We start from the raw sequence: 13,911 nt of genomic DNA on the forward strand, positions 1-13,911 counted from the left end.
ATTACACAGACTAACAGAAGAGGAAATAGAATACTTAAATAACACTATCTTAGAAAAAGAAATTAAACAAGCCATGAATGAGCTCCTTAAGAAAAAATCTTCAGGACCAGATGGATTCACAAGTGAATTCTACCAAATATTTAAAGAATAATTAATCCCAAGACTACATAAATTACCTAGCAAAATAGGTGAAGAAGGAGTTCTATCAAATTCCTTTTATGACACAAACATGGTTCTGATACTTAAACCAGGAAGTGTAAAAAGAGGGAAAGAAAACTATAGACCAATTTTCCTAATACTCATTGATGCAAAAATTTTAAATAAAACACTATCAAGGAGATTACAGCAATATATCACAAAGATTATACGCTATGACCAGGTGCAATTTATACCAGGACTGGTTCAAAAACAGCATAATTGACCATGTCCATAACAAAACAACAGAAATTAGATGATTATCTCAATAGAAACAGGAAAAACTTTTGACAAAATGCAATGCTCATTCCTATTAAAACACTAGAAAGCATAGGAATAAATGGAATTTTCCTTAAAATGGTAAGTAGTATCTCTCTAAAACCATCAGCAAGCATTATCTGTAACTGGGATAAGCTAAAAGCCTTTCCAATAAGATCCGGGGTGAAACAAGGATGTCCATTATCACCACTATTATTCAATATTATACTAGAAATGCTACCCGTAGCAATAAATCAAGAAAAAATTGAAGGAATCAGAATGGGCAATGAGGTAATAAAACCATCTCTTTTTGCAGACAATATGATGATATACTTGGAAAATCCTAAAGATTCAACTAAAAAGTTAGTGGAAACAATAATTTTAGCAAAGTTGCAGGATATAAAACAAACTGACACAAACCATCAGTATTTCTATACATTAGCAACAAAGTCCAGCAGCAAGACATATAAGAGAAATTCCATTTAAAATAACTGCAGACAATATTAAATACCTGGGAGTCTACCTGCCAAGACAAATCCAGGAATTATATGAGCACAATCATAAAATATTTTTTTCACACAAAGAAAGACAGATCTAAACAAATGGAGAAATATTACTTGTTCATGGGTAGGCCAATCCAATATAACAAGAATAACAATTCTACCAAAATTAATTTACTTATTCAGTACCATAGCAATCAAACTACCAAAATGTTATTTTATAGATTTGGGGGAAAATAATATTCATCTAGATTAAAAACAAAAAATCAAGAATATCAAAAGAATTAATGAAAAAAAAGTAAAGAAAGGCAGCCTAGCAGTATTGGATTTCAAACTATATCACAAAGTGATGATCATGAAAATAATCTAGTACTGGCTAAGAAATAGAATAGGAGATACATAATAGTAATGACCATGCTAATCTAGTGTTTGATAAATCTAAAGATCCAAGCTCTGGGGACAAGAACTAAATATTTGACAAAAATTCCTGGGAAAACTCAAAAGCAGTTTGGCAGAAACTAAGTATAAACCAACATCTCATACTATATACCAAGATAAGGTCAAAATGAGTACAGGATTTAGACATAAAAATTGTTATCATAAGAAAATAAAGGGAGAATGGAAAATTTTACCTGTTAGATCAGTGAATAAGGTAAGAATTTATGACCAAACAAGAGACAGAGAATATCAGGAGAACTAAAATTGATAATATTAATTACATTAAATTTAAAAAGGTTTTGTACATACAAAACCAATGAAGCTAAGATTAAAAAGAAAGCAGGAAACTTGGGGGAAATTTTTACAGCAAGTTTCTCTGTTAAAGGCTTCATTTCTCAAATACATAGGGAACTCAACCAAATTTATAAAAATGCAAGTCATTTCCCAATTGGTAAATGAGAAAAGGATATGAACAGGCAATTTTCAGATGAAGAACTCAAAGCTAACTATAATCATATGAAAAAATGTGCTAAATCACCATTGATTTAGAAAAATGCAAACTAAAACTACTCTGAGGTACCATCTCATACCAATCAGATTGGCAAACATGACAGAAAAGTAAAATTATAAACATTGGTAGGAGTGTGGAAAAATTGGGACATTAATGAATTATTGGTAGAATTGAGAACTGGTCCAACCATTCTGGAGTGTTCTCCAGATTTAGAACTACATACAAAAAGCTATAAAACTATGCATACATACCCTTCGACCTAGCAATACCATTACTAGGTCTGTATCCCAAAGAGATCAAAAGAAAAGGACCTATTTGAACAAAAAAAATTTTATAGCAGCTCTTTATGTGGTGACAAAAAAATTGGAAATTGAGGGGATGTCCATCAAGTGGGGAATGACTAACTAAGTTGCGGTACATGATTATGAGGGAATACTATTATGCTATAAGAAATAATGGGCAGGATACTTTAAAAAAACCATCTAGGAAGACTTATAGGAACTCGTGCAAAGTGAAGTAAGCAGAACCAGGATAACAATGTACATAGTGACATTAAAATTTTAAGGATGATCAACCGTGAAAGACTTAGCTACTCCGATCAATACAATGCTCCAAGATAATTCCAAAGACTTATGACGAAAAATAATAGCCACCTCCAAAGAAGGAACTGAGAGAGTCTGAGTATAGGTTGAAGCATAAGTTTTTCACTTTCTTTATTTTTCTTGCTTTTTCACAACACACAGCAAATATGGAAATATATTTTGCATGATTACTCAAAAAAATTTAATGTTAAAAATAAATAATAAATTTATTCCTTTACATAAGGTAATCTAGGAGTATCTTTGTATATATCCTCATTAATTAATAAAATTTCCACATTTCTCTCAATCATTTAAGGTCAGAGACTCATACTAGTTCAAATCTTATTGAATAAATTTTTAAAAACTTTCTTTTCCAATAAGTTACTCATATTTCTCTATATATTAAGTCCCTTAATTTCCTATGATTAAATATTATGTCACTAACTATAATTTATTAACAATGAAACTAAAAATAAAACAAATACATAATTATTTACAATATTTAGTTGTGAGAAAGATGACAGCCAGAGACATCTCTATCACTATAACTACAGATGACTTCTCTTTATGGAAACATAGTTCTGTCATTCTTTTCACTCAAGATACCAGTCTCTTCTCAAGAATTCTCCTTTTCCTCTTCAAAAGATAAAGGTTAAAACAATTCCATCAAGACAGAAGACTTCTCTATTCTCTTTTCTTCTGTCTTCAACTTCTCTCCAGTCATAATAAGACAATAATCTCTTTAGCTTCTTTCAAACCATCACTGAACACTCTCTCCAAAATGACAGTTAAAATGGCCATTTCTAAAATATTCCATTTAGCTCTTAAAACTATGGTAACATAGATTTTGAAAGAAAGGATCTTTAGGGGCAGCTAGGTGGCACAGTGAATAGAGCACTAGTCCTGGAGTCAAGAAGATCTGAGTTCAAATCCCTCCTCAGACAATTGACAGTTATCTGCTGTGTGATCTTGGGCAAGTCACTTAACCCCAATTACCTTGCCTTCCCCCCTCCAAAAAAAGGATTTTAAACAGGTGTTGGCATACGTTAGCACTCCAGTTTCTCAGCCTTTCTCTTGCTGCTTCTGGTAGATCTCCAGCCCCCAAACCATCCCATATCCCTCCTTCCTCCACACAAAGCCCCATCCTTCATCCCAGAGCCCCTCCCAAGGTCCTATCCTGCTCTTTACCCCAGATTCCTCCAATGTGTCAGATGATTAAACATTCAGGGTATTATAGAGAGAGTCCTTTTTCTAGCAGGGGGTGAAGGAGGTGACTGGATCTGGTTCATACAGCCTCCTCTTCACCTAAGGCCCCAAACAAAATCCTATCATATACACTGCCTCAGAGTTCTTTCTATACTTTACCTTCTTGATGCAGAGCACCTCCCCTGAGAAACTCCCATTCTTCATCCCAGGACCCCACTCCCAAGATTAAATGAGTTATCTGTAAAGCACTTAGCCCAGTGCCTGGCACATAATAGGCACTTAATGAATTCTAGGCGGCTGGGTGGTAGAGTGGATAGAGCACCTGAACTTACATCTCACCTCAGGTGTTTACTAGCTGAAGAGCCCTGGGAAAGAAAGTCACTTAATCTCAGTTTTGGTTTTTGTTTTGTTTTTAATATGTATAAAGCTCTTAGCCCAGTACTGGCACACCGTAGGTGCTTAATAAAAGCTTGTTTTCTTCCTTCCCTCCTCCCTTCTCTCAGTCTCCATAATGCTCTTCACTGAGAGCCCCTGCATCCACCACACTTCCTGTAAGGAAAGGTCCAGGACAGTCTAAGTCTGCTTTTCCTCTGAAATGGAGGTGAATTGTTACGGGCCGAGTTGGAGCCAAGCCCTGTCCTCCTCGGACCTCCAGGCCCAGGGGCCTGCTGAGATAAACTCAGGGCTTTGGGATGTGGGGGGAGCCAGGAGGAGGGGTCTCGCCTTTGTTGCCTCCCTGACAATTCCAGGTCTTTGCCCCAGCCCGGACCTGCCTGACCACGTGGAACTTCCGGCTCTCTGCCTGACCACGTGGAACTTCCGGCTCTCTGCCTGACCACGTGGAACTTCCGGCTCTCTGGCAGAGCATGTGGAACTTCCGGTTCTTTGCCTGGACTGCCTGCCCGCAGGGAGCTTCGGGAGGAGAGTAGGCGGAGTCAGGGCGGTCCTAGGACCCAGGTGTATTGAGCTTTACCTGTCCTTCACCCACGTAACCAAAGAGTGTACCTACGTCACTAAAGGTATAAATGTGCTGCTTGCTGAAATAATAAACGGAGTCATTCACCATCTTTTCGGCTCCCGCCCCGTACATTGTCCGCGAGATCAGGCCCTTTGCTTAGGCAGAGGCCTGGGGCTTGGGGGGAACCCCGAGCATAGTTACGAGGCTTCGGAAGTCCGTAACAGTGAATAATTTCAACCTTTTGTGTACCCAAAGTTCCATGTTATCTACATAGCATTTTCTTTAATTGCAGTTTGGGGGGAAAAAAGAGGAACATGGGAAGAGACGCCTTTTTGTTCTGTTTGTCATTGTTACTAGAAGTTAAAAAAAAGCAGCCTTAGAAAACCTGGAGAAGACTGTGTGCTTGGTTCAGGGGCAGGACAGAAAGAAGGAATCTGTAAGAGTGGTCCAAGAATAAGAATGTACAGTAACAGTGGCAAGAACAGGAATAAAACCCTGGGGTTTCTGAAGAAAAGAGGAACTGGCCTAAATCAAAGGAGCAGCCCCAGCAGCAATTATGTTTACAATCAACTCTGCACATTCGGCCCCACTTCAAGCATTTGGGTAATTTTAATAGCAGCCTCATTTTCACTTTCGCAGCTATGTGCAGTAGAGAAAAAAATGAGAGGCTTCATGCAAGCTTATATTCACAAAAAGGAAAATATTCATAAAGGTTTTCTTTGTGTGAATCCACTCCAGGAAGTGTTAAAGTGACCTCTCCAATGTCCAATGAAAGAACTGAAAAAATGGAAAAGTGGCTGTTTGTGGGTAAATGAGATGGTGGTCGCCCCCACCCTCTCACGTGCACTTGTGACGCCCATGCCACAGGCTCAGCAGCATCAGGCCCACTGAGGGCCACATGAAGCTTGGACTGGGGGCGGGCCAGGGACCTCATCACATCCACCTTGCCTCTCCTCTCCCCTGCATTTTATGGATGGTTACTGTGTTAGGAAAAGTGCATATTATCAAAATCAATGTTTTGTTATAAAGAATTGTATGCAGAAAAGTACATTTTAGGGAATCTCTAGTAAAAGATTACAGCTTTTGGTGGCCAGGGGACGCTAACCCCTATTTCTCAGAGGTTCAACATTTGCACTTTTAACTTTTGTTCTATTTTCTAGGAAGGTCCCCCTCCTTTAAAGTCGAAGAGTGACTGTATATAGCTACAACTCTCTGGGATAAGTACTACAGGACCTTCTATACAAAAATTATAAGTAAAAAAAACCCTAAAGCTCAGTTTTAAGACTTGCAAAGCAAAGACTTACAACAACTCTATGAGGCAAGTAGTATAGGCATTATTATCCCATTATACAGGTAAGAAAAATGAGATTCAGGAAGTTTACTTACTCATCATCACACACCTAGCAGGATTTGAACCTAGGTCTCTCCTGATACCAATCCCAGTATCTCTCATTATACCACACTCAATCCCTGGAAGGGACCCCATCCTGCCCCCAACACACACACACACACACACACACACACACACACACACACACACACACCGCTCCTTATCCCCCACTATCTGGAATGTTGTTGCTGTTCGTCCTTCATTTTTATGGAGAAACAGTAACATCTCAGGCCCAGGGCTTGACTCCTGTGTGAACACAAAGTCATCAGCCTTCCTCTCTCCTCCACAGTGGATGCCTGGCAATGGCCTGGGATGCAGGGGGTGACCTTGGTGTCTTCAAGGTCTGACCAAGCTCTAAGCACTCCACAGTGCCTGCCTCCGCTACCTTGTGGATGCTGGAATATTCTGTTCTTATCCACCCATTCTACTGGGGGAAGTCTTCACACGTCTGGGGCAGAGATCCACGAACTCGCCAATGAGTTTCAGGCCTGTTGGTGACCCTCAGCCTGTTTTAGGCTGTCTGCTGAGAAGGGGGAACATGGACAAAAGTTGCAACCAATAAGTAGGCATGGACGGAACTTTGTGTTTTGTGCTTGCTAAGAATTACTGATCGATCAAATGAGCCAGGCTCAAGAGCACTGAAACTCAACTACGTTATGGGTTAAATGAGGTTTTTGTGCATGTGCTGTCCAGGGAAACTAATGGCTAGACTAACTTTGTTTCTATAGGAAAATGCATTTCGAGTTCCAAACAACCATAACACATGCAAACTTCAGGACATAAACCTTCCTAAACTAGAGATAGCTTTTGCACGTTGTTTTAGCCCTAATTAGTCTCCATTTAAGCCAGCCTTGAAAATATTCTCACTGATTTATGATTAGAATGTAACAATTTGAACTGCCCTTTCATGTTAATTTATTACTGGGTCACACAATTATGAACTGCAAGGAAAAAAATCCTCAGAATATGTGATATTACATTGCAATGTGATACCTGTGAAAATTTAATAAACCATAATCTGATACCCTTTCTTCTTCGTGAAGTAGTGCACCTAGAAAATGAACAAACACCCTGTTGCCTCAGGGGATTCTCAATTTCTACCTAGTTGTTAACACTTGAGGTTGGTTACTTGACTAATGAGAAGACAAATACTGTGGTTTCTCCCATCTGGGGAATAACAGGGCCTTGAAATTAGAAATTATGTTTATGATTATCAGTGGAAGAATTCTCATCTGTCTCTTTCCTCTCCCCCTCCACCTTCACTCAGGGGAATATTAATCTTACATTTCTAAGAGGAAAACCCCAAAGTGCAACCTCAGAAATCTATGACAAGCTAGAAATGACCCATTCCTCATCAAAGATATCCATTTGTATGCAATCTATTATTCAGAGCCATGCTTGAGGATACAGCAGGCATGGAAAATAGGATCACAATATGTTTCCAGGCAGCTGGAAAACTTATAACTGACCGGACCAAAGACATTATTCAAAGCCCTGAAAATTCTCATCCAGGAATTGCTTTATCCTGATGACTTAGCAAAGGACTATGGGTTGGGAAGGCAGAAGAATTGGATTTCTCAGATCTTCTCCTCCCCCTCATTTGAAGGTAGTGAAGCTGTATTCCAGGGTTTCAGAGACTGTCTGGTCCACAATTCAATTCCAGCCCGTCCCAGTTAGCAGTCACCTGTTTCTGCAGAAAATGCTGCAAATTATTGAGACTGGAGGTTTATGGTAAGCCAATGAGCTTCAATTTTCATTGACCCTTAATGGTGTTTGTTCCAGGCAGAAGTGACCAGTCTATCCTGCAGTTTGTGATAGAGAAGAGGAAATCCAAGCATTGTCTGATATAGATCCTCAATTTGGGGAAAGTGGATTTCTAAAGGTTCAGAGGAAAGATAAGTAGGGAGGGTATCATGGTCTAACATACTTTGAGGGAATTCACCCTGGAGGGAAAGAGAGATACACAAAAGTGAAATTTTGAATACACAAAGGGGAACAATTCCAGTAAGGAGGAAAAATAGGATTTTTCTAAAAAGACTCATGTGGATGCTCAGGGAACTCACTGACCAACTAAGATTTTTAAAAGAAATGTAAAGAAGATGGAAGCAAGGCCAGGTAACAGGATAAACCAAACAGTGTGGCATAGTCCTCTAAAAATAGTGTCAGGGGTGCTAAAACTCACAATGAGCTGAAGTTGCTGAAGGAAGCTAAGGATGATAAAATGGATTTTTAAAAAGCAATATTGGGAGAAAAAAGAAGAATCAAGGAAAGAAAAGAACCTTTGGTTGGGATGGATAGAAAAAAGTGACTACAAAAAAAAGTCTAAGATGCCCAGTTTTTTTAAAATTTTGCTTCTGTTTTTTTTGCAAAGGAAAATGACCTTTGTACTCTAGATAACTGAACAAAATGATCAATGAGTTGATACCCGAGATAATTAAGGGGATAATAGGACAGCACCTAGCTTGCCTTGATGAATTCAAGTCACTTAACCCAGATACATCCTTTGGTCCTGAATGAACAGGCAGATGGGATTGCTTAGATACTGTCAACCATCTTTGCAAGATCAAAGAAAATAGGATTGGAAAAAGGGTAAATGTTGACTTGATTTTCAAAAAAGGAAAGACAACAGGGCCTGCAAGCTACAGGCCTGACTTCTCTTCTTGGGAAAATTCTAGAATGGATAAATAAAGAGATGGTTAACAAACATCTAAAAAGATAAGCAGTGATTACAAAGAGCCAGTATGGCTACCCCAGGAACAAATCACCCCAGGTTAACTTCCTATTCTTTGTTGATGAAACTACTACTAAAATTACTGAATGGCTAAGATTACAAAATTTTACTCAATTACTAAAATAGTACAAGAGGGAAATGCTGTGAATATAGGTCATCTAGATTTTCGCAAGGGTTCTTATAAAACACCTCATACTATGTTGTGGAGAAGATGGATATTTAGAATAAACTTAAATGTATTCAGAATTACTGGGGAGCACGACTCTAAAATTGTTCAGTGGCAAGAGGTCCTTAGTGGGGCATCCCAGAAATCTCTGCTTGGCCCTGGGCTATTTTGCATTTTCATCAATGCTTATCCAGATTTGCAAATGACACAAACACGGGTAGAATAGCTAACATGATGGATGACGATCAACATTCTAAGGACCTTGATGGGTGAGAGGGCGCATTTAGGGTTGAACACAATATTGTGAAATTCAGTAGGGATAAATATAAAGCAGAAAAATCAACCTCTCATCCCTTGCTTCTGGTTTTCCCCTCAGAAGCCAAACAGAATGGGTCCAATTCCTCTTCTATATGACAACTCTTCAAATACTTGAAGACAACTATCATGTTTCCTCCGAATCTTCTCTTCTCCGGGCTAATTATGCTCAGGTCCTTCAAATTATCTTTACATGCCATAAACTCAATCAAGGTTTTTCACCATTCTGGTTGCCCTCCTATAGCTACTTGCTAGCTTATCAATATCCTTCTTAAACTGGGGTACTCAGAACTGAACATAAACTCCAGATGAAGTATGGTAAGGCGTTAGTAGAATGGGATTATCTCTAATCTTAGAATCAGTCTCTCTCATTGCAGCCTAAAATTTTTGGCTGCCATTTTGCATTGCCAATTCATATTAATGTTGCAATCCACCAAAACTGCCAGATTTTTTTTTCAGAACATCTCCTGTCTCACCATACCATCCCAAGTGGGACTGAGGGAATGCTGGGTGATAATGGACAAAATTGGCCTCAATTGGATATTATGAGGAGTGTGAGATGCAACTTATCTTCCCACTTTCCTATTTATTATCTACTGGATTCACACCACAAGCCCCTTTGAAGTGTAGCCCTATGTCTACACTCCCAATCTCTACAACTCCCTAGACCAAAGCTCCTTTTTCTGGCCCCTTCCTCAAATTATACTCACACAGATGGGTTGGGTCTCTAGAAAGTATCGACTACTCCCACAGGCTCTATGGGAGTATCTGAGGTTAAGCATTCCTAATGCTCATGAGCCCCCACTAGTGTGTTTTCCATTAAAAATTAGCTAGTAGAAATAATTAGCTCTAAGTAAAGTTTTCTTTTACTAAGATAGCATAGAAAAAATAGCTACAAAACATTCCCCCAAACTCAAATCTGTAATGCATTTGCCCACAAATAGACATAGCCTCCATGAGAGCAGAATGGGCAGAGCACACAATAGTAGTGAGGTACATACAGAGGCAACACATGTCTCAAACAACTTACAACTCCTGGTACTATTAGACGTGGAAGCCCTTTTTCTCTTCACACGGCTACCATTGGGTAGAACATCCATTTTGGATTGTTTGCTCATCTAGGATCCCATGGTCTGATTATTTCTACATCTTAAATACTAATTGTCTAGAATAGAGTCCACAACAAGCTCTCTTCTCTGGGATCAGGAATACCATTCACAAAGCTGCTCCTGGAACAGAGTGATTGCCTTTCAGTATCCATGACTATCTGAAGCCTCTGTGTTTATTCCCTCAACTATGCCTTGAATTCTCTGGAACTCATGAATTCTCCAACTACTTGATGAAGTCACGCCCTCCCTCTGGGTGGGTAAATGCCAGATTCCATGGCCAATGGGGGACAAAAGAGGGAGAAGTCCCCTCCTTGTATCTACCACAAAGGGCGCCTCAGCCCATACCCCCTCAAATTCCTGAGTTATCTCTAGGCTTAAATGTTTGAAGCCCTGCAAAGTCATGTCCAATTTTTGCTTGTCCAGTGAGACTGCCCCCTTATAATTTATTCAGGGGACCTGTTTGTTCCTCATAAAGAGATCACTGGGACTTAGCAAAACACTTGGGACATAGGAGGCGCTTAATAAATGCTTGTTCCTTTTCTTCCCTTGAGAAAACTCCACACAATTCTTAAACAGTGCAGAAATAAACATTCCAGTAAAGGGGTACAGATCATGCTATAGAATGTCTAAAACCCTGGGAAATCTCCCTACCAATACAAGTAGGAACCACATGAATACAATTACAACACAATCTATATAGAAACAAAGACAGACCTAAATAATTGGGGGATTATTAATTGCTTCTAAGTAGGCTTAGTGAATATAATATAAATAGGGATGCCACTTAATTGATTTATTCATCATTATATGAATCAAAATACCAAAGGATTAATTTACACAACTAGAAAAAATTGTAGCAATGGAAATGATGGGGGAGGGGAGAGAGTTGGGAAAATGAAGAAGGCTTGGTAGTACCAGCTCTCCAACTATTCTATGAAGAGCCCCAGTCTCAAAAATGATTTGGCACTGGTTAAAAAATAGAAATGTGTATACAACTTACTAAAGTAAGTAAATAAAGTAGCCTAGAGTTCAATAAACCCAAAGACTGTAGCTACTGGAGTCGAGACTTACTATATGATTTTTTTAAAAAAAGAAACTGTAGAAAAAAGCCGGAAAACACTGACAGGAATTAGGTTTAGCCCAACACTTCATACCACATGCCCACATAAAGTCCAAATGAATATATGACTAAGATATAAAAGGTCACAACAACAAATTAGAGGAGCACGGAAAAAATTTCTTGTGCAATCTATGGATAGGGGAAGAGTTCACTACTAAACAAGGGATAAAGAAGATCACAAAAATTAAAACAGACAATTTTGATTACGAAGAAATAAAAGATTTTGCCTAAACAAAACCAATGCCACTAAAATTTAAAAGGAAATTGTTAACTAGAAAAAAAAATCTTTACGGAAAGTTTCTCTAAACAATATTTTCATTTCCAAGATATTAGAGGAATTGGTTTTAATTTTAAGAATAAGAACCATTCAACAGTGTAAGAAGAGCTGGGTTCTAGGCCTTTCCTTACTACTTATTAGTTGTGGGACCCCTATGAACCCCATTTTCCCCATCTGTAAAATGAATAATCTCTGCCTAGCCTACATGACAGCCTTGTTATGCATATACAACGGGATGATGTGTCTATTTTGTAAACCATGAAACATAATGCTTAGAAATAATCCATGGCAGTTGCAGATGGAGGAAACAATGTAGCTGGGCAAAACAAGTCGTGACAGACCCAATACAAAATAGGAAAATACCCAGGGCCCATTGTATAGCACCTAATTGATAAATGGTGTAAAAAATATGAACGGGCAGGTCTCAAAGGAAGAAATCCAAGTTATAACGGTCACCTTAAAAAAATGCCCCAAATCAGTAAGAATTAGAAAAATGAAAAGTAAAGCAACCTGAGATTCTACCTCATGTCCGTAAGATCGGCCAAGGTGACAAAAAAAAAGATAAATACCGGAGAGGCTGCGGGTAAACGAACCGTCCGGGCACTACTAATGAAACTGGGAATCGGACCAGCCATTATCAGAGCAGCACAGAGCCACGCCCCAGCGTGTACTAAAGTGGGCATCGCTTTTGACTGAGAGTTACCGTGGCTAAGACACGCCTCGAAGAGTTCGAAGACATGAGAAAAGCGCTCACACGGGCAGAAATACCGACAGGAACTCTCTTTGTAGCGTCAAAAAACTGGGACGGAAAGGGAGTGACCATTCACTGAGGAAATGACGGAACAAATTAGGGCATGTGGATGCAACGGTGTACTATTGCACCTTAAAAAATGATTAAGGGGAAAGTGTTAGAGAAATCTGGGAATACTTATGTGAACCGACACAGAGTGAAGGGAGCAGAACCGGGAGAACGATTTCTACAATAAACAACAGCATTGTGAAGACAAGCTACTTTGAACATTGATCAATGACCAACCCTGACTCCAGAAGACTAATTAGTCATGTTATCATCCATCTTCTTGACCAAGAATCAGGCTCAAGATTCAGCGTGAGATGCGTGTACGCGTGTGCGTGTGTGCGTGTGCGTTGTGCGTTTTTAGTTACATTGTCACAGCCAGCGTAGGTATTGTTTTTTGATTGCCTGACTATGCCTATGTTAAAAGAGGTTTGTTATTATTTTTGTTTTTTCTCAAAGGGGAAAGGAGAACCGGGAGGGAGTACAGTGAGAATGTTTTATTATCTTCATAACAGGATAGCTAGGCGGTGCAGTGAATAGAGCGCTGGTCCTGGAGTCAGGAGAGCCTGACTTCAAATCCAGCCTCAGACGCTAGCTGTGTGACCTTGGATGAGTCACTTAACCTTGTGTTTGCCTCAGTTTCCTCAACTGTAAAATGAGCTGGAGAAGGAAATGGCAAACCACTTCAGTATCTCTGCTGAGAAAACCCCAAATGGGGTCATGGAGAGTCAGACACAAACAAAACAACTCAACAACAACAAAAAAAAAGCCCAATTTGTTTTAAGCCTCCATTTTGTGACTAAGTTATTTTGGGTAAGTTTTTTTTCTGCGTTGTTTTTGAATAACAAGATAAGCGCTTGTATAGTACATCATAGTAAACAATATGTTGTGTGTATTTTTAAGCAACTGACAAGCATTTGTGGTTCCTCTGAATGATAGACCACCAATGGAAAAATATTGTAGTTCATGTAATAAATTGCCAATCCAATTATGTGGCAAACAAATTAGCAATGCCTATAAACTAAAAAGTTCAAGACAACCCACCAAAAGCCATAGCCTTCAAGCTGCTCCTGGACTGCAGCTGGGACAGATTCCTGCATTCCCCCATACTTGAGGCAGGGGTTCACTTGAAGGCAGGGTTCAATGACAGAAACTTTCCAGATGACCTCTTAAGCCTGGGCCGAGAGGGAACTTTGTCATGAGCCCCGGCAGGAAAGGTGCTTACCAAACTTTCACTTGGCAGTTTATTCCTAGAAGAGGCCATAGTTGTATTGTTTGCAATTTTGACTAACAAAGTCTGATTGTGTGCACTGAGAAGTGTAACTCTAATCAGTGTTTCTACTGTAGAGCTGCTTAGCAT

Source organism: Trichosurus vulpecula, chromosome 8 (genome assembly GCF_011100635.1).
Source record: "Trichosurus vulpecula isolate mTriVul1 chromosome 8, mTriVul1.pri, whole genome shotgun sequence".
In the NCBI taxonomy this organism is placed as follows: domain Eukaryota; kingdom Metazoa; phylum Chordata; class Mammalia; order Diprotodontia; family Phalangeridae; genus Trichosurus; species Trichosurus vulpecula.